This window comes from Schistocerca piceifrons, chromosome 2 (assembly GCF_021461385.2).
Source record: "Schistocerca piceifrons isolate TAMUIC-IGC-003096 chromosome 2, iqSchPice1.1, whole genome shotgun sequence".
Classification (NCBI taxonomy): domain Eukaryota; kingdom Metazoa; phylum Arthropoda; class Insecta; order Orthoptera; family Acrididae; genus Schistocerca; species Schistocerca piceifrons.
In genome coordinates, this window is record NC_060139.1 from 283290476 (window position 1) to 283315837 (window position 25362).

The 25362-nt window shown below is 46.0% G+C and overlaps 1 protein-coding gene across 1 annotated transcript in view; it reads right to left on the reverse strand.

Moving 5' to 3' along the window:
- The window catches only part of LOC124777449 (BMP-binding endothelial regulator protein), a 682572-nt gene that overhangs the window by 123391 nt on the left and 533819 nt on the right, over positions 1–25362 (reverse strand). The window lies entirely within an intron of this gene.

Below are 25362 nucleotides of genomic sequence, written 5' to 3' on the forward strand. Positions count from 1 at the left end.
GATGTGTTTTGCCAGTAATCCCAGAAGGAGACTGCATTAATGATTGTGTTTTCCCTCACTCATGTATCAGCTCTATGTAATTTGTGCACGTCAGTTGCTCAACTACAGTGATGCTCATAAATTAAGGATAATTGCAAAATGTGGTGCCACACAACGTGGCACTACACAAAACTGGCGCTAATGGCATAGGCACACAGGGAACACACACGACACAGATCTGAAAGTCCACGGTATTGGTGATACGTTGAGAAAACCGTCCTGAAACACATGGCTACAAAACGCCACTGTTTCCTGTGCATGTACCCCGACATCATTATGGGATATGATCACCATGCACACGTACACAGGCCGCACAACGGGTTGGCTTACTCTGGATCAGGTGGTCGAGCAGCTGCTGGGATATAGCCTCCCATTCTTGCACCATTGCCTGTCGGAGCTCCTCAAGTGTCCTAGGGGTTTGAAGACGTGCAGCGATGCGTCGACCAAGAGCACCTCAGACGTACTCGATGGAGGTTTAGGTCTGGAGAACAGGCAGGCCACTCCATTCGCCTGATATCTTCTGTTTCAAGGTACTCCTCCACGATGGCGGCGCGGTGGGGCCGTGCGTTATCATCCATCAGGAGGAAGGTGAGACCCACTGCACCCCTTAAAAGGTGGACATACTGGTGCAAAATGACGTCCCGATACACCTGACCTGTTACAGTTCCTGTCGAAGACATGCAGGGGTGTACGTGCGCCAATCATAATTCCACCCCCACCATCAAACCACGACCTCCATACAGGTCCCTTTCAAGGACATTAAGTGGTTGGTATCTCGTTCCTGGTTCACGCCAGATGAAAACCCGGAGAGAATAATTGTTTAGACTGTACCTGGACCCGTCCGTGAACATAGCCTGGGACCACTGCTCCAATGACCATGTACTGTGTTCTTAACGCCAGGCTTTACGGGCTCTCCTGTGACCAAGGGTCAGTGGAATGCACCTTGTAGGTCTTCGGGCGAATAAACCATGTCTGTTCAGTCGTCTGCAGACTGTGTTTCTGGAGACAACTGTTTCATTGGCTGCGGTAAGGTCCCGAGCAAGGCTACTTGCAGTACTCCGCCGTCTGCGGGCACTGTTGGTGAGATATTGGTTTCTTGTGGTGTTGTACACTGTGGACGTCCCGTACTGTGGCGCCTGGGCACGTTTCCTCACTGCTGGAATCGTTGCCATAATCTTGAGATCACACTTTGTGGCACACGAACTGCCCGTGCTACGACCTGCTGTGTTTGACCAGCCTCCAGTGGCCCTAGTATTCTACCCCTCATAACGTCTTCAGTATGTGTTCTTTGAGCCATTTTCAACACACAGTTACCATTACCACGTCTGAAAATGTCTGCACACTTACTCGCTGCACCATACTCTGACATGCACCAACACACCTCTGCGTATGTGAACTGCTGCCAGCACCACCGTGCGACAACCGCTGGTCAGATGCACCGCATGGTCATACCCTGAGGTGATTTATTGCCGCAAACTGCTCACCAGAGCGTTGTTTCACCATGTATCAGCATTAGCCTTAATTTATGAACATGAGTGTAGTAGAAGTAAGAAGTCGTGAGAATCATATAAACCAATGGTTTACAACCTGTAAATAGTATAGTCCTCTGCATCACCGGCTAACGATTTCGATGATACCAGCAGTTGCAATTGAATGTGTCTCAGCCTAATAAGTCAATTAGAACCTCCCAGGATGCATTATAAAGTGCTGGAGTTCGACAGTACCAGGACCTTGACCAAATGAATTTAACCGTTTAGGGACATTGCTGTTCTCGTTAACTGGGATCATATAAGTGTCATTCGAATATTTAACTGATGGGTTATGATTGAATGCCATATTCGAATGGCACTTATTGGGTTATGACTGATTTCACGGGATCTCGGGTTCGATTCCCGGCCGGGTCGGGAATATTTTCCGCCCGAGGACTGGGTGTTGTCCTTATCACCTCATCATCACTCAGGAAGTGCCGAGACTGGAAATGGAAAGATTTGGAACTTGTACGGGCGCTGCTGACCACGATGCTGAGCGCCCCACAAACCAACATCATTCTCATCATCTATGATTTTACTAAAAGCCGGGCAGAATCTCAGCGGCTCCAAGCGACTAGCACCCGAGAGGCTGTGCAGGATCGTACAACATCGTCACAAATCTTGAACCACGAAACGAGTTTGTTTGCAGTAAGACGAACACCCAGATGGACAGTGCGACGTCGTTTAGAGCACCACGTATTGTCAGCACGGCGACCACTATCGTGGCTGCTCATGACGCAACAACAGGGGCGTGGAGACAGGGGTGCAGTCAGCAGCAACACTCCACCCACGAGTGGCACCACCTCATTTTCTCAGGGCGTTCCCGGTTCTGCGTAAGCGTCACGGTGGACTATCAATGTGTGAAAGCTCTGAGGAAAACGATCGTTATCATACAGCATTTGCTATCGTGATACGGGCCCAGTATCTGGCATGGCGGTATTGACTCCGCAGCACGATCCACTCTGGTCCGCATATCCAGCAATTTGGAAGGCAACCGTTACATTTCTGAAGGCTTGAGATCGGTGGTTGTGCCCTGTTTTCAAGCTATCAGTGGCGGTATCTTTCAATAATATAATGGAAGACCGCATGTTTCTGGCATTGTTCTGACCTACCTACTGTTGCCGTAGGCACCTTGTTCACCAGACTCTCATCCATCCAAAACATCCGGTCATGATTTGCCGGGAGAGTTCCATGCCACCACTCACCAACCACTACGATTGGAGAAAGCTGGCACAAGTTGAAACAGCATGGAATGAGGCACCAGTATTCGTCATCTTAGCGCTGCTGGGTTCGATGCTGAGTCAGTTTACTGCCGCTGTTGCTGCAAGAGGTGGCGGTTCTGTGTTCTAAATTTCGTACCCTGTATACAACTAAGTCATGTACAAACTTAATCACGTATTGTACCCACTCTACATCTTACAATCCGTAAGTATAATTTTATTTGCTATCCTTTTTGATGTTGCAGTTTTCATAGTGAGTAATGTAGTTCCATGACCGTTCAGCAAGCCACTGGAGACTATATACTCCTTAACACTCAGCTAATACTGCGCATTTTCGCTATTGTTTGATGAAGTGTGCATGGCATTCAAACTTTTGGATGCACTTGAATGTTCCAAAAAATATAATCGGTTTACTCTGAGGTGACAAAAGTCACGGGATACCTCCTGATATCGTGTCGAACCTCCTTTTCGGCCGGCCGGTGTGGCCGAGCGGTTCTAGGCGCTTCAGTCTGGAACCACGCGATCGCTACGCTCGCAGGTTCGAGTCCTGCCTCGGGCATGGGTGTGTGTGATGTCCTTAGGTTAGTTAGGTTAAGTAGTTCTAAGTTCTAGGGGACTGATGACCTCAGCTGTTAAGTCCCATAGTGCTCAGAGCCATTAGAACAATTTTCTTCTTTTTTTTTTTCACTGCCCTTTTATACCATGTGTACGCAATACTACTGCCATCCGTGTATGTGTATATCGCTGTACCATTACTTCCGTCATTTCAGCGTACAATATTCATCCTGTGCCTTCCAGTAGAAACTCATGCACTAGATTTCTGATAAGTGTGACCGTAAGCTCAAGTATCTAGTCTCAAACTGTTTGTATCATTATTCTGCATCCGACCTTCTGCTTTGCTACTGGTTATAGATGTTTAAGATAAGTTACTTGGTTTCTTTTTTGATACTTATTGTATTTACTGTTAGCTAAAGTAAAGTAAAATTTATTCGCAAAGTATGGTGTGCATCAATAACTGCATTATTATTTAGCTCGTCTTTCTTAATATAAGCTCCGACGTTCATACATTGTATATCACACTTGCACGAATCTTAGAAACACCGGGAAGAGATATTTAAGAGTATTAAGGCTCTGACTGGGAAGACGGCGACAAAGAGTAAACAAAAGACAGAGTTGAAAAGGGAACATGGTCTGTAATAGTGTGTGCGTGTGGAGTGTCAAATACGGCGTGATCAAGAAGACTTTTCTTTGCTATGCGACTTTGAATAACAAACCAAAGTGCAAAAGAAGAAGAAGAAAGATTCATTGATGACAAGTAGAAGGAAGGAGAGATGGACCGTACAAAGCCACTTACTCTATTCCAGACTGTTACCTTCTGTCCTTAGCTGATTTATAAAATTATTATCGAATGAGAAAACATTTTGCTTTTCATTTGTTTTCCCAGACACAAAACCCTGTCACAATGGTACGAACTGAAATGGCTTTGTCCACGCGGGGTAACCGCGCGGTCCATGGCGCCTTGCCACGGTTCGCGTGGCTTCCTTCGTCGGAGGTTCGAGTCCTCCCTAGGGCATGAGTCCTCCACTATGAACCATGGACCTTGCCGTTGGTGGGGAGGCTTGCGTGCCTCAGCGATACAGATAGCCGTACCGTAGGTACAACCACAACGGAGGGGTATCTGTTGAGAGGCCAGACAAACGTGTGGTTCCTGAAGAGGGGCAGCAGCCTTTTCAGTAGTTGCAAGGGCAACAGTCTGGGTGATTGACTGATCTGGCCTTGTAACAATAACCAAAACGGCCTTGCTGTGCTGGTACTGCGAAAGGCTGAAAGCAAGGGGAAACTACGGCCGTAATTTTTCCCGAGGGCATGCAGCTTTACTGTATGATTAGTCCCCCATTCGGATCTCCGGGCGGGGACTACTCAAGAGTATGTCGTTATCAGGAGAAAGAAAGCATGGAGAGCTGCATCAAACCAGTCTCAGGACTGAAGACCACAACAACAACAACAACAACAGTTTAAGTTAGATTAGGTAGTGTGTAAGTCTAGGAACCGATGATCTTAACAGTTTAGTAGCATAGGAACTCACCACAAATTTCAAAATTTTAAATGGTTTGGAAATTTCTGAGTTGAAACGTGTATTAATGCAAAATGTTTGATACTATTGTTTTCTTTGAGAAAAAGGCAACAAACTTTGTTAGAGTCTGAATCTACGTCTCGTACGTCTCGTACGAAAGGTTTCCTATGACGTTTGTTAAAGGGATTTTAAAAATGCCGGCCGGTGTGGCCGAGCGGTTCTAGGCGCTACGATCGCAGGTTCGAATCCTGCCTCGGGCATGGCTGTATGTGATGTCCTTAGGTTAGTTAGGTTTAAGTAGTTCTAAGTTCTAGGGGACTGATGACCTCGGCAGTTAACTCCCATAGTGCTCAGAGCCATTTGAACCATTTAAAAAATACCAGAATGAGATTTTCACTCTGCAGCGGAGTGTGCGCTGATATGAGACTTCCTGGCAGATTAAAACTGTGTGCCGGACCGGTACTGGCAGAAGTACAGCTGTGAGGACGGGGCGTGAGTCGTGCTTGGGTAGCTCAGTTGGTAGAGCACTTGCCCGCGAAAGGCAAAGGTCCCGAGTTCGAGTCTCGGTCCGGCACACAGTTTTAATCTGTCAGGAAGTTTCATATCAGCGCACACTCCACTGCAGAGTGAAAATCTCATTCTGGAAACATCCCCCAGGCTGTGGCTAAGCCATGTCTACGCAATATCCTTTCTTTCAGGAGTGCTAGTTCTGCAAGGTTCGCAGGAGAGCTTCTGTAAGGTTTGGAAGGTAGGAGACGAGGTACTGGCAGAAGTAAAGCTGTGAGGACGGGGCGTGAGTCTTGATTGGGTAGCTCAGTTGGTAGAGCACTTGCCCGCAAAAGGCAAAGGTTCGGAGTTCGAGTCTCGGTCCGGCACACAGTTTTAATCTGCCAGGAAGTTTCATTTAAAAAATACTTCAAAGATATATATTCTCTCTCAGTTTGTATGAACTGTTATCCTAGTTAGTACAGACGTATTTGAAATGCAAACTTTTCGATTAACTCTGCATCTAATTGGGCTCAAATCTCAGCCATTGCCCACACCAGATACACATCCTTCTTTACATTTATGTAATTGAAATACGTTTGTTTCTACGCAGTAAATGTACTAATTTAGGAATGCTTTAATAAGAGGTATAGAAACGTTCAACGTACGACGTAAGAATATCTTGTACACCGGAAATATTATCAACACCTTACTCGCACTTGATTACGCAATGTAGTGTAACATTAAGCTTTTCAGGCTGTGGGGCTCAATAATCAGCTGTAATCAACACCATTAATCACATTAATTGTGCAGTGTCGTGTAACATTAATCTTTTCAGGCTATGAGACTCAATAATCACCTGTAATTTGTTTTTTACATTATTTCTCCCGTCCTCACGTGAAATGGGGTGTAACTGTGCGTTCCTATGAGATAAACGAAGTGCTAGCTTCGCATGCGGTTGTAAATTATTGATAAAATTAGATGAGTGTGCTGAGACAGCAGGCAGTGTCTGAAGATGTGTAGACCGCATTAGAAATGCATTTTTTAAGACGGATTTTGTGACTGAATTGTCACACAATCAAAGTCATCACTTGAGGATTTTGCTTTGTCCTATTATGGGGTAAAAAAGCGTTAGATTACCATCGAAACAGCGGCTCCGGTCCTGCAGACATCTTAGCGACTCTTTCTCTCACGTGGGCGAACAGCCACGGCGGAGCTTCGAGACGGTCCCGGCGCGGCAATTCGAGACGAGTCGTTCCCACGGGCCGGCTGGGCGGCTGGCCGGCTCCTCGCTGTCACGTGACCACCGCCGACGGCGCACCTGCGCGCCACGCGGCCGGAATCTCAACTAGCTTCCAATTTATTTTACAGCCCCTTTAAATGCTTACGTACCCTCCCAATAAAATATATTGCCTTTCAAACGGTGACTATTCCCGCAATGTAGATTCCAATCGTCTCGCTGATGTACTGTGTTTATGGTTGCAAACGACACCCGTGGAATTCGGAATAGGCCCGTCCGTGTTGTGTTTCCATTAAGCGGCGGGCCGCGACCTTATAAATATCCCGAGCGCGCATGAATATGTACGTGCTGTCGCCGTTGCGGTGTTTGTTTGAAATATTCCCGCCCGGGTTATTTATTGGGCAGAGGCTACGGAATTCGGCTCCTCTTAACATCTTAACCGAGCAAGGGGTACCGCGAGGCGCTGGGTCTCTGCGCATGCGTCACTGCTCTGTACTATCCCTGCCATCCTGAAGCATTCACGCTAATAGCACGCTCTCCCGAAAACAAAGAATCGCACAAAGTACACTTTGCACATTATACTGCACCTACCGAGACTGAGTGTGCAAAACGAAATGACATAAACAAGCTGTCGCAGTGATTGATTAACATTTTACAGTGCGTTTCGGGGTATTACCTCTCATCATCATGCAGTTCTGAATTTGATTTTATCTTTCCAATATACATCACAACTACCTATGAAGAGCTCCAAGCGTGCTCTACTGTGTAGGTTACTTACACCAATTTGGTTTTCCCTCCACTTTTCTTACATTTCTGTCGCTTCAAAAGAGATTACTGAGATCCTAACAGAGAAAAGTAAATCGCAACTCATGCATCTGTAAGAAGGGCCATGTGTGAAGCCTACAATAATTTATAGTGACAGATCCTGGTCAAAGACTTACGAAAATCTAGCCATACGTAAAGTCAGTCAACGAATCCGTCTAGTGTCGGAAACTGAAGATAGCAGACAGAAAGCAAAACCTTTGAAAACCGCATTTAAAAATGCATTCACGCATGAGGACACCACCGTAACCATGTTTGACCGCCGCACGGACTCAAAAAGAGCGATATCGATATTAATATCCCCAGCATTGAAAAATAATTATGAATAGGTAAAGCAAAAACAGAAGTTCCGTTAGATTTTACATTGAACACGCCACGGAATTACCCCCTTTCACAGTTTATATGTATCGAGATGGTAAAATAATGTCTGTAGCAACGGGAGAGAGAACAGTAGAGTATCTGGTTATAAGATTTGTGACGAACATGTCGAGCGTGTCACATCGTATACAGTAAGTGTTTAGCAGTGACTTTGAGAAGTGACATGAAACGGGGCGATCAGGTAAATCAGTTTTAGGGAAGCCAGTCGAACTCCTGGATTTATTGAAAGGGTTCTAGTAATGCGATGCATAACAGACGAGACACTTGCGCAAACAATTCTAGACTAATTGTAGTCCTTGTAAGGGAGGCATGACAGACTTCGAAAGAATTCAGAGACGCGCTGGGGTGGTATAGCCAAACCATACTATAATAGAAAGCGTCGGGAACTTACATCGGATTCCTTCAAAGAAAGACGCGTATAGTTGTGGCGAAACTGTGGTGCGTGAATTTAGAGAACATGTATTCGAAGATGAGTCTACGGCTATTACGCTACAGTCAACGTATATCTCACGTAGCGACCGTTCGCACATCAGTGGGCGCGCAGCTATTTGTCTGGTCTCCTCTGCACGATCTCTACGATGTAGAGACATAGAGACGCAGCACGCTCTAGAGAGATGTACGGCGTCTTACTTGGAGTGTCAGCCAGTTAAGATTTTTCAGCACTGCACTTACTCTGTTTATCAGTCAAACACGTCTGTGACCATTCATTCACACAGTATTTGTTTCCATAAGAATACGCTGGATATATGTTGTTCGTGGATACGATTCCCACACACTTGAGCACTTTTCAAGCACATTTCGTACAAGCGTTTCGAATGCAATCGCTTTTGGAAAAAAAAATAGCAGTCTCACACTAACTAATCGAAGTTTGCCGTTAGCTTTACCTTCAGCTGAGCTTACGTCGCCGTTCCGCTTGACATCTCCATGCGTTCTCACTTTCAGATGTTTGTATGACGTGACTGACTCGCTTTGTGACTTATCAATCCTGTAGTCAAAGAACACCACGCTTTCACATCTCGTGAAGTGCACAACTTTGAACCTTTCTGTATTAAGAGCTACCTCTACACCAGGGTGATGTATTTTCTTGACCTATCTGAATATTACTTCAATTTTTACCGGACAGAATTTCTTCACAGATAACTCCATCATCCACGAAAAGTCTGGACTTGCAACCAGTACATTCATCAAAGTCATTAATGTGCAACATGAACAACAAGGGCTCCGTTAATGTTTCCTGGGTCGCAGCAGTGTCCATAGAGTTTTCAGGCAGTGTGAAAAGACGGGTTTACACAGGTCAGGATATTATTTGTAGGATACATTTTTTGTCATATACTAGTTTGTGATTATTTGACTTCACAGTGTTAAACCTTAGTCTCTATTAGTTGTTAGTTTGTAACGATGTACTTAAATAAAATCCGTTACGAATGCAATACGATTGTCTGTTATTAACGTAAGGAGTACAAGGCCGTTATTGTCACGTGCTAAAGAAAAAAACAGAAAGCTTATATATTTGTGTTATTGTGAGTGCTAATAACTAATTAGGCAGAATGACAGGGATGTACGGGTGTACTGTAAGTTCGCCGCAAATCATGTAAAAATAACAACTTAGCTGGTTAAATAGTTGTGCAACTAGAAGACAAAAAAAGGTATTCAAAAAATAACGGTTGTAAGAAGATTCTAGCTAACGAAAACCGTGTGCAGAACTTTGAAATACTGACGGAGCGTGATTGCTCTCAGGTAATAGTGTATACCATTCGCTCACAAAAACCACTAAGTCGGTTGTCCAGACGTTACATCATTTGCTTCTTTGTACGGAGATACCCTGAGCAGTAGAATAAAACGTTATTAGTTTTTATGCAGCATCATTTCGAATAAAATAGTTGACCTTTCGACAGCTGTCTCTGCTGTCGTCATCAGGTGGAAACAATTGACGGCACCAAGATTGAAGATAGGCCACGCCCCGTTAAATGCGGCGTCGCTCTTCCATTGCATGGCGCGTGTGGTGTGCAGTGAGGTGCGGCGGCGTCTGCGTGTGTCGACTAATTTGCACTGAGGCTTGTGCTTTGCGCTGGGCGCACTGCCACGTGAGAAAGAGGGAGCTTAAGAAATCTAAAAAATGGTTCAAATGGCTCTGAGCACCATGGGACTCAACTGCTGTGGTCATCAGTCCCCTAGAACTTAGAACTACTTAAACCTAACTAACCTAAGGACATCACACACACCCATGCCCGAGGCAGGGTTCGAACCTGTGACCGTAGCAGCAGCGCGGCTCCGGACTGGAGCGCCTAGAACCGCACGGCCACCGCGGCCGGCGCTTAAGAAATCTACTGTGGAAAAATGTACCCTACAGAACGGGCACTAAATACAATTTCGTAAATGGAAGGCCTATGTATCTTCAGATTGTGATCCCGTTATAAAGGAGGCGGCTGAGATTAGGTTAAAAAATGGTTCAAATGGCTCTGAGCACTATGGGACTTAACATCTGAGGTCATCAGTCCCCTAGAACTTAGAAATACTTAAACGTAACTAACCCAAGGACATTACACACATCCATGCCCGGGGCAGGATTCGAACCTGCGACCGCAGCAGCAGCGCGGTTCCGGACTGAAGCGCCTAGAACCGCTCGGCCACACCGGCCGGCTCGCGGGTGATGCCTTCCGCTGATTTCATGGCATTTCTTCATCCACTCACCGCAATGCGCGGTGACCTCTGTCCATGAATATAAGAGGTATGCGTAGCCTTGGTTGACTGTGGTTGTTCCACAATGTTTTCACATCAAATCACATCACCAACAGTCGACTTGAGCAGCTTTAGAGGGGTTGAAATGTCCCTGGTGGATCTGTTACTCAGGGACGTCCAGTGACGAGTCCGGGTTCGAAGTCACTGGGCTCCCATGACCGACTCGTTCTCCTGTTACCACTCCTCCACTGATGACACAATATTCCCCGCCGCCTCTTATACTGACGGATCCCACCTCTCGTGCCATCTGCCGGCCGAAGTGGCCGTGCGGTTAAAGGCGCTGCAGTCTGGAACCGCAAGACCGCTACTGTCGCGGGTTCGAATCCTGCCTCGGGTATGGATGTTTGTGATGTCCTTAGGTTAGTTAGGTTTAACTAGTTCTAAGTTCTAGGGGACTAATGACCTCAGTAGTTGAGTCCCATAGTGCTCAGAGCCATTTGAACCATTTTTTTTTCTCGTGCCATCTGGTGGTCAATTTCCCATTGCGTACGGGTGTCCGGGCACTTTCGCAGATAGTGCACTCCAAAAGAGGAGGAACAAGCGTAGTGTATGCAGAGTCTGTAGTAGATTTGTTGCATCTCGTAAGTGCAGTGAACGCAGTGTTTTTTCGTCTTTTTTTCGTCTTCCTAACATATTCTGCTTGAAGACTCCAGTATAAATTAGTCGTAAATTTAAGACGTAAGTATTTAGCAGAATCAAGAAACTTTAAATTTGCGTTATTTATGGTGTGACCGAAATTTAACGGATTCCTTTTAGTACCCGTGAGGAGGATATCGCACCTTTTGTCGTTTAGAGTCAATTGACACTTTTCGCGCTACACACATATCTTGTCTGTATCATTTTGGAATTGGTTTTGTTCTTCTGATGTTTTTACTAGACGGTAAACGACAGCAATGTCTGCAAACTTTCTAAGAGGACTGCTCAGATTGTTCTAAATCTTTTATATAGATCGAGAACAGTAGAGGGCGTATAACACTTCTTCAGGACCTGCTATATATCACTTATCTTTCACTCGTTGACTTTCTGCCGCTTGTTAATAACTGTTACCATTCTGACAGGAAATCGCGAATGCAATTAGGGATATGGCAGCAAGAGAGGGGAAGAAAACCAATGTGCACTCCGTGTGCATACCGGGGGGAGTCATTCCAGATGTGGAAAGGGTCCTTCCGGATGCCATGAAGGGTACGGGGTGCACCCATCTGCAGGTGGTCGCTCATGTCGAAACCAGTGATGTGTGTCGCTATGGATCGGAGGAAATCCTCTCTGGCTTCCGGCGGCTATCTGATTTGGTGAAGACTGCCAGTCTCGCTAGCGGGATGAAAGCAGAGCTCACCATCTGCAGCATCGTCGACAGGACTGACTGCGGACCTTTGGTACAGAGCCGAGTGGAGGGTCTGAATCAAAGGGTGAGACGGTTCTGCGACCGTGTGGGCTGCAGATTCCTCGACTTGCGCCATAGGGTGGTGGGGTTTCGGGTTCCGCTGGATAGGTCAGGAGTCCACTACACGCAACAAGCGGCTACACGGGTGGCAGGGGTTGTGTGGCGTGGACTGGGCGGTTTTTTAGGTTAGATGGCTTCGGGCAAGTACAGAAAGGGCAACAGCCTCAAAGGGTGCGGGGCAAAGTCAGGACATGCGGGGACCAAGCAGCAATCGGTATTGTAATTGTAAACTGCCGAAGCTGCATTGGTAAAGTACCGGAACTTCAAGCGCTGATAGAAAGCACCGAAGCTGAAATCGTTATAGGTACAGAAAGCTGGCTGAAGCCAGAGATAAATTCAGCCGAAATTTTTACAAAGGCACAGACGGTGTTTAGAAAGGATAGATTGCATGCAACCGGTGGTGGAGTGTTCGTCGCTGTTAGTAGTAGTTTATCCTGTAGTGAGGTAGAAGTGGATAGTTCCTGTGAAATATTATGGGTGGAGGTTACACCCAACAACCGAGCTAGGTTAATAATTGGCTCCTTTTACTGACCTCCCGACTCAGCAGCATTAGTGGCAGAACAACTGAGAGAAAATTTGGAATACATTTCACATAAATTTTCTCAGCATATTATAGTCTTAGGTGGAGATTTCAATTTACCAGATATAGACTGGGACACTCAGATGTTCAGGACGGGTGGTAGGGACAGAGCATCGAGTGACATTATACTGAGTGCACTATCCGAAAATTACCTCGAGCAATTAAACAGAGAACCGACTCGTGGAGATAACATCTTGGACCTACTGATAACAAACAGACCCAAACTTCTCGACTCTGTAAGTGCGGAACAGGGAATCAGTGATCTTAAGGCCGTTGCAGCATCCCTGAATACGGAAGTTAATAGGAATATAAAAAAATGGAGGAAGGTTTATCTGTTTAGCAAGAGTAATAGAAGGCAGATATCAGACTACCTAACAGATCAAAACGAAAATTTCTGTTCCGACACTGACAATGTTGAGTGTTTATGGAAAAAGTTTAAGGCAATTGTAAAATGCGTTATAGACAGGTACGTGCCGCGTAAAACTGTGAGGGACGGGAAAAACCCACCGTGGTTCAACAACATAGCTAGGAAACTACTGCGAAAGCAAAGAGAGCTTCACTCCAAGTTTAAACGCAGCCAAAACCTCTCAGACAAACAGAAGCTAAACGATGTCAAAGTTAGCGTAAGGAGGGCTACGCGTGAAGCGTTCGGTGAATTCGAAAGTAAAATTCTATGTACCGACTTGACAGAAAATCCTAGGAAGTTCTGGTCTTACGTTAAATCAGTAACTGGCTCGAAACAGCATATCCAAACACTCCGGGATGATGATGGCATTGAAACAGAGGATGACACGCGTAAAGCTGAAATACTAAACTCCTTTTTCCAAAGCTGTTTCACAGAGGAAGACCGCACTGCGGTTCCTTCTCTAAATCCTCGCACAAATGAAAAAATGGCTGACATCGAAATAAGTGTCCAAGAAGCAGAAAAGCAACTGGAACCACTCAACAGAGGAAAGTCCACTGGACCTGACGGGATACCAATTCGATTCTACACAGAGTACGCGAAAGAACTTGCCCCCCTTTTAACAGCCGTGTACCGCAAGTCTTTAGAGGAACGGAAGGTTCCAAATGATTGGAAAAGAGCACAGGTAGTCCCAGTCTTCAAGAAGGGTCGTCGAGCAGATGCGCAAAACTATAGACCTATATCTCTGACGTCGGTCTGTTGTAGAATTTTAGAACATGTTTTTTGCTCGAGTATCATGTCGTTTTTGGAAACCCAGAATCTACTCTGTAGGAATCAACATAGATTCCGGAAACAGGGATCGTGTGAGACCCAACTGGCTTTATTCGTTCATGAGACCCAGAAAATATTAGATACAGGCTCCCAGGTAGATGCTATTTTCCTTGACTTCCGTAAGGCGTTCGATACAGTTCCGCACTGTCGCCTGATAAACAAAGTAAGAGCCTACGGAATATCGGACCAGCTGTGTGGCTGGATTGAAGAGTTTTTAGCAAACAGAACACAGCATGTTGTTATCAATGGAGAGACGTCTACAGACGTTAAGGTAACCTCTGGCGTGCCACAGGGGAGTGTTATGGGACCATTGCTTTTCACAATATATATAAATGACCTAGTAGAGAGTGTCGGAAGTTCCATGCGGCTTTTCGCGGATGATGCTGTAGTATACAGAGAAGTTGCAGCATTAGAAAATTGTAGCGAAATGCAGGAAGATCTGCAGCGGATAGGCACTTGGTGCAGGGAGTGGCAACTGACTCTTAACATAGACAAATGTAATGTATTGCGAATACATAGAAAGAAGGATCCTTTATTGTATGATTATATGATAGCGGAACAAACACTGGTAGCAGTTACTTCTGTAAAATATCTGGGAGTATGCGTGCGGAACGATTTGAAGTAGAATGATCATATAAAATTAATTGTTGGTAAGGCGGGTACCAGGTTGAGATTCATTGTAAGAGTCCTTAGAAAACGTAGTCCATCAACAAAGGAGGTGGCTTACAAAACACTCGTTCGACCTATACTTGAGTATTGCTCATCAGTGTGGGATCCGTACCAGATCGGGTTGATGGAGGAGATAGAGAAGATCCAAAGAAGAGCGGTGCGTTTCGTCACAGGGTTATTTGGTAACCGTGATAGCGTTACGGAGATGTTTAGCAAACACAAGTGGCAGATTCTGCAAGAGAGGCGCTCTGCATCGCGGTGTAGCTTGCTGTCCAGGTTTCGAGAGGGTGCGTTTCTGGATGAGGTATCAAATATATTGCTTCCTCCTACTTATGCCTCCCGAGGAGATCACGAATGTAAAATTAGAGAGATTCGAGCTCGCACGGAGGCTTTCAGACAGTCGTTCTTCCCGCGAACCATACGCGACTGGAACAGAAAAGGGAGGTAATGACAGTGGCACGTTAAGTGCCCTCCGCCACACACCGTTGGTTGCCTTGCGGAGAATAAATGTAGATGTAGATGTAGACTGCGACAATACTCCATACTCATGCAGTTTGATTACAAGCCACTTCGGAGGAAAAGTGGACAAAAGCGTTCAGGAAATCTATAAATGTGGAATCCTCTATGGGTAGCCCGTTGTGTTTCAGAAGGATGGTAGGTTCTGAGGCCGTGCTGATTTTGGCCAGTAGATCGTTGTCGTCGAGGTACTTCATTATGTCGGACCGAGCGAGGTGGCTCAGTGGTTAGCACACTGTACTCGCATTCAGAACGACGGTTCAGAACCGTGTCCGGCCATCCTGGTTTAGGTTTTCCACGATTTCCCTAAATCGTTTCAGGCAAATGCCGGTATGGCTTCTGCTAAACGGCACGGCCGGCTTCCTTCCCCATTCTTCCCTGATCCTACGGGACCGATGACCTCGCTGTTTGGTCCCCTCCCCCAAATCCACCAACCAACCATAAGGTTGGAACACAGTATATATTCTATAAACCTACTACTCATCAGAGCACCGAGCGGAAGGAGGCGGATGTCTGACGCTTGTGGGGAGACTATAGCGGCAGTTCCAAAACTTGGCGCCACGGTGGCCTATCACCCTGCGTGACGTCAGTCGGTCCGACGGAGGGCCGGAGCTACCAGAAGCTGCCCGACCCTCATTCACGCGCGTGCGTCGTTTCGGCCCTCTCTGCGAGCTTTCAGACGCTGCCGCTTGCCCTGTATAACCGGGTCATTATGTCACCTCTTTCATCAACTATTCTACTCCTAGAGACGGTTGTGGAAAGCTAGAGGTTTCAATTCGAAATGACGAGGCTTGAAAACAGAAGATATTTTGATCAGGCACGCCGCCGCGATAGACTTCCAGAAGATGCTGCCGGCTGCAGCTGCAGTGTTCATGTCTGAGGCTGGGCGTCCCGCGTGCGCCTTGTACTGTGGCGTTGATTACTGCGGCACACTGGGGAAAGAAGAGGGGAGCGGGGGGAGGCAGTGGCTGGAATGCGTGTCCGCCGTCCTGCGCATGCGTAATTACGCTCCGTTAATTTAGACTGGCCGCCGGGCGACGGGTATCTACAGGCGGCAGGCATGCAGGGCAGCACCGTGCTCGACCCTGCGCAGTCGCTGCCGCTCTTGTCGAAAGCTCTCCTGCAGTGCTCAACAGCCGTCCCCCCCCTCCCCCTCGACCCTCATCCCTCCCCCCCGACCGCTATACCACTCTTTACCCAATTATTCATTTATATCCAAATCACTGGGTACTTTATTTTAATGTAGCTCAGAGTGGCTGGTTCATTCAGTTTCAGTATTCCATTATTATGTGAATCAGTTTTATAAGTACGATTGCATATCGATTTCTCAATTAATATATTTTTAAAAGTGTGACTCATCGTTTCAAAAAAAGCATCTTTGACACCCGTGTATAAAACTGTTACCCAATAAACGTTCTCGCAGTGACTGGCTCTTTCCCCATTTTCACTGGTGGTCAAAAATGGTTCAAATGGCTCTGAGCACTATGGGACTTAACATCTGAGGTCATCAGTCCCCTAGAACTTAGAACTACTTAAACGTAACTAACCTAAGGACATCACACACATCCATGCCCGAGGCAGGATACGAACCTGGGACCGTAGCAGTCGCGTGGTTCCGGACTGAAGCGCCTAGAACCGCTCAGCCACACCGGCCGGCGCTGGGGAACAAAAGTGTAGCTGTTGATAAGCTGACCGCCCATATGAACCGAGGGGCTACCAACAGCGTCCCGTCAACGACCGTTCAGGGATCAGTGCTGAGTATGGATTTCCGCAGCGGGCGCCTGGTTCACGGACTCACGCTCACCGCTATTCGTCGCGTGACGAAGGCTGGAATTTGCGCGCCAATACCACAACTGGACGTCCACGGAGTGGCGACGAATTAGTCACGTTTTATGCTCCATAGGACAGAGGCTCACTGGCGTGAAGCGTCTCAAAGCAAACACCCTGCAACAATCGCCGGAGGGGTCCAGGCCGGAGGAGAGGGCGTTATGGTCGGGGGAATGTTTCCGTGGCATGCCCTGGGTGATCTCCTCATTCTGGAAAGCACAGTGGATCAACACAAGTATGCATCTATCCTTGAGAATCACACCCACCCCTACATGCAGTTTTCTTTCTCAGCACGGTGGTATCTACCAGCAGGGCAACGCAACGTGTCACACGCCTCGCAGTGTATGTGCGTGGTTCGAAGAGCACCAGGATGAATTTTCCGCACTCCCCGGATTTAACCCTATTCAAGAATGTGTGGGACTACCTCGATCGGCTCTTCGCGTTATTGTAGGAGGGCTATCCACAAAGTACATTACGTTTTAGAATTAAAAATAAATAAAGTATTGGAAATTATTTTAATTATATACAGATGAAAGCCACACTTCAATACTACTTTTCTACATAGTTGCCATTTAAATTAAGGCATTTATCGTAGCGATGGACGAGCTTGGAAATTCCTTCGTCGTAAAATTCGGCCGCCTGCGCCTTCAACCACGTGGTTACCTCATCTTGAAGCTGTGCGTCGTCATCAAAACGCTGCATAGCCAACCACTTCTTCATTGTTGGGAATAAGTGGAAGTAGCTCGGTGCCAGGTCGGGACTGTACGGCGGATGAGGAAACAACTCCCACTTAAAAGATTCGAGAACTTCACGAGTGGCATTTGCCTTGTGGGCCCGGGCGTTGTCGTGAATCAGCAAGATCTTTGAGCCCAACTTTCCCCTGCGCTTGTTTTGTGTTGCTCTTCTAAGGTTGTGCAGAGTTTGGCAATACCTTTGAGAGTTTATTGTAGTGCCTCTTTCCAGGAAATCCACAAAAATCGTATTTCTACCGGGTTACTCATTAACCACGTGGTTCAAGGCGCAGGCGGCCGAATTTTATGACGAAGGAATTTCCAAGCTCGTCCATCGCTACGATAAGTGCCTTAATTTAAATGGCAACTATGTAGAAAAGTAGTATTTAAGTGTGGCTTTCATCTGTATATAATAAAAAAATTTCCAATACTTTATTTATTTTTAATTCCAAAGCGTAATGTACTTTGTGGATAGCCCTCGTACATCGGTACTGAAGGCATCATTGGCCTCCATCACCTTATATGTGTGTGTATGATGTGTCTGAAAGAACAGACATCACAAATTTTTTACTTGTTAAGTAAAAACAACTTTTCAGAATTCTATTTGATATTCCATGAACCGCACACGAGCTTTTGTTTTTTAGAATTTTTGTAACTGCATTATTTTCAGTGAAGGATGTTGGTGCTACTTCTAGTTGTTTAAAGTTTTGTAGAATGAAATTTTTAATATATTCTCCTGCTTCTTCCACTGAACTATTTAATTCTTTTTTTGCTATTATATTTATAAAGTGATTGATAAAACTACACGCGAATTGTGAATTGTCACTCACAACATTGTCGTTTAGATTAATTGTTGTGGAATGTTGTACACTGACTAGCTGTCCTGTCTCCAGTTTCACGGTGTCCCATATAGTGTCTAATCTTATTATCCGCGTTATTTGTTTGTGTCGGGATACGCCTGGACCTCCGTTGACACGATACGTTAACACGATATGATGAATCTTTGCAGTGTGTTTCTGGACACCGGCAGCAGAGGTTTCGCAGTCGCTGACCGGCACGCCAGTGCGTGCCCCGTCCTCTGTTGGGGGAGCCGCTGGCTGCGCCCGCTCGCCCCCACGGCGCCCGCCCTGTGCTTTCCTCTCCTCTCCTCTCCACTCCTCTCCTCTCCTCTCCTCACCACTCCTCTGCTTTCCCTACCGCGTTGCCTCCGGTAACGGCTGCAACGCCCTCCTTTCACTGCAGATCGATTACGCATCGGTTTCCCCAAGTTTGTTCGCACCTCGTCTGTGGACCCATTTTCCGTGGTTCGCTTGTTTAAGCTTCTGGGTCACTTGTACACGGACTCATTAAAAATAACCGCTGATCGTTATAATGCGTGGAGCTGACAGTTACTGCCGACATTTACCGAGATAAATTGTTATTGTAATTCTCCGCGAGACTTGTCTCGAGATTAAACAAAGTGGAAACTTATCTATTACGGCAAAGAACGTGACTGCTTAAAGTCGTTAATAATGTTTAAATGGGCTGTCGAGCAGAAACGCTTTTGCATGAGCTGTGTTGCGTTATTCGGTTCATTAAAAAAAAAAAAAAAAAAAAAAAAAAAAAGAAAAACGACGTAACAGGTTATGTTTGAAACGCGTTTCGGCGTAATGCAGGGTCACTTACAGTAATCAAAGAGCACAGACTGGATTTGGAAACAACATGCATCACTGCCAGAAATATCGTTTCCTGTGGTATAAAAAAATGGTTCAAATGGCTCTGAGCACTATGGGACTCAACTGCTGAGGTCATTAGTCTCCTAGAACTTAGAACTAGTTAAACCTAACTAACCTAAGGACATCACAAACATCCATTCCCGAGGCAGGATTCGAACCTGCGACCGTAGCGGTCTCGCGGTTCCAGACTGTGGTATATCCCTAATCGCCGTGGTCACACCGATGTTACGAAATGCCTCTGTAAGGAAAGATGGCATAATTTTTCAGACGCTGATGCAATGGTCAACGTAGTTCTTTGATATCATGCCCATGCGGTATTACGTTGGTCTCTATTCAACAAGCTGAGTATTCTTACAGCGACATCATAGTACATCGACTCGCTCATTAGGTTTGTTGTAGACAAAAAAGCCTTGGCTAAAGGGATCTAAAACATGAATTCAGCCAAAGCAAGACAGAAGAGCTATTCTGTATGGATAAGTTTTCTTTCTTTTCATCATTAATCATATGATGGCGCTCGCCACAACTCCCTCTCTTGTACCAGCCCCTTTACGTCAGATTAGAGCTTCCACCCAACATTCTCGATTATTTGTTGGATGTATTCCAACTACTCTCTTCGCTTACAGTTTTTGCCCTCTACGGCTCCTTCCGGTACAGCGGATGTTATTCCCTCATACCTTAAAACACGCCCTATCATCATGTCTGTGTTTTCGACACATTGCATTCCTCGCTAGTTTTGTGGAGAAACTCCTCATTTCTTATCTTACCAGTCCATTTAATCGTCGACGTCCTTCTATAGCATCACATCTCATACGTATCGATTCTCTTCTTTTCTCGTTTTCTCACAGGCCTTCATATCTACACAATGCTGTTACCGAGATGTATAATGTAACACATTTTGACCTTGCACTTTTATAAGCTGAACAAAATACTGTAGGCCGTTCACATATTGTGTGTGTTAGTTATGAGATATTAACAACAATAGACGCCAGCTAAGGCATGAAGGCCGGTTAATTTGTCAACAGAGTTAGGGTGAAGCGGAATCATTGATTCAGGATGGAAATTAAGACGTTCAGAATGGAAAATTCACAAAACACAAAATTGTAGTAGGCCGTGGCAACAATATCAGTGCGTAACAATTGATGAGTCATATAACGCAGATACCAACGTGTAACAGTTTAGAGGGGTACGAAAGGGCTTAGCCGTAGGTAAAGCATGGAGCAGACTGCGGTTCATTGGTGGGATCAGCGATGTAAACTGCTGAAGAAACACTGGTGCGACGCATTCAAGAATATTGCTTACGTGTGTTGGACCCGTACCAACAGAACTAAGTTAGAATTTTAAAAGCATGCAAATAAGTCTCTGTGGTCTAGGCGTAACGTCTTTGACTAGTAGTTAGGAAGTCCTAGGTCCTGAGTTGATCTCGGCCACGTTTTCTGAATAAAAAACATGAACAATGGCGACCGAAGACTCCCGACATAAGCAGTCACCCCCGTTCTGCCAACAGCTTAGTCAGAGGGGACGTAGAATCTGACAGAGGTTCAGGGCACCCTCTTTCCCTTCGGCTTGGGATACTGCCCCTAAAAGGCGGAACAATCAGCAGTGATGAAAAACATAAGGATACAGAGGGCAATGTAAACCACTACACGTAAATTGAAGGGGGATCACTGCTGTCAGCTGCAGCTGGACATTAAACGGAACAAGCGGCGACGAGCGAAAAATGTTTACCGGACCGGGATTCGAACCCAGGATCTCCTGCTTACTCCCCACACCCCAGCGAGAGCCACTTATCCGCCGTGAGGCTCGCCGCGGCAGTCTGTGCAGTTGCGATAACGCTGTGTCCCGGATTGCGCAGTGGTTACCGCACCTGCCTAGCAAGCAGGAGATCCCGGGTTCGAATCCCGACTCGTTACACATTTTCGCTCGTCGTCGCTGACTCCGCGTGATGTCCCAATACAGCTGACATCAGTAATCCCCCTTCAATTTACATACAATGTTTCACAGCTGCGAATTCTACGTGGTGTCTGTTCTTTCGGACATGCCAGAAAGAATAGACACCACGCATTCATATAATTCATGTAAATGTAAACCGCTGCATTAAATAAAAAATCATTTGTATCCACACGACATGTAGCCTGCAACTGAAAAAGCGTCATGATGATCTCTCCGTTGCCAAAGATTCCAGATTTGTTCAAATGGTTCAAATGGCTCTAAGTACTATGGGACTTAACATCTGAGGTCATCAGTCCCCTAGACTTGGAACTCCTTAAACCTAACTAACCTAAGGACATCACACACATCCATGCCCGAGGCAGGATTCGAACCTGCGACCGTAGCAGCAGCGCGGTCCCGGACTGAAGCGCCTAGAACCGCTCGGCAACATGTCAAGCTTCAGGTTTGTCCCCCATTCGGTTCTACGGGAGATGACCGAGACAAAAAGACTGAATAACCCATCAGTATGTTAGAAGTTCATTAATGAAACAGTAAGATTGAACGAGTCGGAGCACAGAACGTCAGAAACTAGAATGTAGTAGCGAAGCTAGAAAATGTGGACATAGAAATGCAAAGGCTCAACCTAGGCATAGTAGAGGGTCAGTGAAACGCAATGAAAAGAAGATAAGAGTATGTGGTTAGACGAATATAGGGTAATATCAACAACAACGGGAGGAGGATTCGTTATGTATTGGAACTTACATTGAAGAGTAACCTAGTTTGAAAATTCAGTAATAGAATCATTCTCATGAGAATCCACAGTAAACCAACACCGACAACAATAATTCAGGTATATAAGCCGACACCTCATGCAAAATATGAATAGATAGTGGGACTATATAAGAGGTTTGAATGGGCACTCAGCGTGGCAAACGAAAACATAAATATGAGGGGTTGGAACGGTGGGGTAGGGGAAGGAACTAAAGAGATGTTACGAGGAAATATGGGGTCAGTAATAGGAATGAGAGAAAAGAGAGATTAACTGAGTTCTATAACAAACTTCAGCTAGAAATAACACATACACTGTTCAAAAATCACAACAGAAGGAGGGAACTTTCTCATGTTTCCTAATATTTTTTCTGTTTGTAATTGGCAGGATGTGACTATTCTTTGTAGGTCAGTGTCTCATCCACTCTTATTGACTGTGTAAAATACTACGTATCTGACCACATCGAAGTTTATAGGTCGGGTTAAGCACTCGATAATACAAACATGTTTAGGGTGGCTCGGTGGTTCAATGGATGTCACACTACAATTTCAAAGGTCTGGTGTTCGAGCCCCCTTGGATCCTTGGACTTTTTTGTCTTCAACTACACTTTCACTTCTGGCAATGATTTTTTAGCGTGGGAAATGCAAGCTGCGTCGTGGTCGTTCCGTTTACACTATAGGTCCACGTGTAAATAACTGGCTAAGACAGTTCACACGGCAGAGAATTGCAACGGCATAGCACCTCCATCTGTACCTGCCTATCAATGTACTGCAGTGTTCAAACAAGCTTTCAGCTTCCGGAAAGATTTACTTGCTTCACTTGATCTCAGACTTTGAAAAACCAGTATGGTGGTAAGCTCCCACGTTCTGTAATTGAAGCCAGTAAACGTAGTCGTATGGAATCAGAGGAAGAGTGCATTTAGGCCTGCAGTACCTCGTTCCTTGCCATTAACACACTACTGGCCATTAAAATTGCTACAACACGAATATGACGTGCTACAGGCGCGAAATTTAACCGACAGGAAGGATGATGCTGTGATATGCAAATGATTAGCTTTTCAGAGCATGCACACAAGGTTGGCACCGTTGGCGACACCTACAACGTGCTGACATGAGGAAAGTTTCCAACCGATTTCTCATACACAAACAATAGTTGACCGGCGTTGCCTGGTGAAAGTTGTTGTGATGCCTCGTGTGCAGACCGGAGTGGCCGAGCGGTTCTAGGCACTACAGCCTGGAACAGCGCGACCGCTACGGTCGCAGGTTCGAATCCTGCTTCGGCATGAATGTGTGTGATGTCCTTCGGTTGGTTAGGTTTAAGTAGTTCTAAGTTCTAGGGGACTGATGAGCTCATAAGTTGAGTCCCATAGTGCTCGGAGCCATTTGAACCATTTTGATGCGTTGTGTAAGGAGGAGAAATGCGTACCATCACATTTCCGACTTTGATAAAGGTCGGATTGTAGCCTATCGCGATTGCGGTTTATCGTATCGCGATATTGCTGCTTGCGTTGGTCGAGATACAATGACTGTCAGCAGAATGTGGAATCGGTGGTTTCAGGAGGGTAATACGGAACGCCGTGCTGGATCCCAACGGCCTCGTATCACTAGCAGTCGAGATGACAGGCATCTTATCCGCATGGCTGTAACGGATCGTGCAGCCACGTCTCGATCCCTGAGTCAACAGATGTGGAGATTTGCAAGACATCAACCATCTGCACGAACAGTTCGACGACGTTTGCAGCAGCATGGACTATCAGCTCGGAGACTATGGCTGCGGTTACCCTTGACGCTGCATCACAGACAGGAGCGCCTGCGATGGCGTACTCAACGACGAACCTGGGTGCACGAATGGCAAAACGTCATTTTTTCGCATGAATCCAGGTTCTGTTTACAGCATTATGATTGTCGCATCCGTATTTGGCGACATCGCGGTGAACGCACATTGGAAGCGTGTATTCGTCATCGCCATACTGGCGTATCACCCGGCGTAATGGTATGGGGTGCCATTCGTTACACGTCTCGGTCACCTCTTGTTCGCACTGACGGCAATTTGAACAGTGGACGTTACATTTCAGATGTGTTACGACCCGTGGCTCTACCCTTCATTCGATCCCTGCGAAACCGTACATTTCAGGAAGGATAATGCACGACCGCATGTTGCAGGTCCTGTACGGGACTTTCTGGATACAGAAAATGTTCGATTGCTGAACTGGCGAGCATATTCTCCAGATACCAATTGAAAACGTCTGGTCAATGGTGGCCGAGCAACTGGCTCGTCACAATACGCCAGTCGCTTCTCGTGATGAACTGTGGTATCTGTTGAAGCTGCATGGGTAGCTGTACCTGTACACTCCATTCAGGCTCTGTTTGACTCAATGCCCAGGCGTATCAAGGCCGTTATTACGGCCGGGGGTGGTTGTTCTGGGTACTGATTTCTCAGGTTCTATGCACCCAAATTGCGTGAAAATGTAATCACATGTCAGTTCTAGTATAATATATTTGTGCAATGAATACCCGTTTATCATCTGCATTTCTTCTTGGTGTAGCAATTGTAATGGCCAGTAGTGTATCTGGGACCACAAAACATCGGCTGAGTTACTGGAGACTTATGTTCTGGAGATGTGGATCACTCGTTAACTCCCGCACTTCAGTCTGAAACACTGCGTGATTGTGTATGTAGTATACTACTTTATACTGTGGAATACGGGTGCTTTCTCTAGTTCCTTAAATGAGTCACACGCTTTGGCAATCGTAGAGTGAAGCGGCGGCGCGTTAACGTGGCGGGCACTCACGGTAGACACCTTACCGCTAGCTATATGATCCAGGAGCAGCAGCAGTGAAAGTGGAGGCCCGCGCCGCGCCACCTCGTCTGCTAGTTCCTGCGTCTAGAGTAGTTGCTTTCAGCTACCAGAAGGGTATGCAATTTCATCAACAAGGAAATGCTGGAGTGGAGTGAAATTTGGGACAGAGGAAAGCGGTATCGGGCGGTGACATTACTACATCCTCAACGAGCAGACCAGGACATTTATCATCAAGTGGACTTAAAAAGTTATTATAACCGTATGATCACCTATAGTACATTTATTATTGTTGATTTCGTTCGGCACTTCGATAAAGTTCAGGCAAATATTTATGAATTATGACGCCAAGTTGCCCTAGCACATACGAACGAAGTACTATACCATCTGTTGAGAACTTGCTTGGTCTTTGCACTTATCAAATGATTTTAGTAAGGATATACCTATTGCAAAACTATAATCATAATGAAATACCAAGGGAAAGATGGCAAGTGACTCCTCTCTCTCTCTCTCTCTCTCTCTCTCTCTCTCTCTCTCTCTTTCTCTCCCAAACAGGCACACACACACGTACACTCAACTTCCACCGAAGTAAATTGTTCTGCAGTGTTGCATAAACAACATGACAAG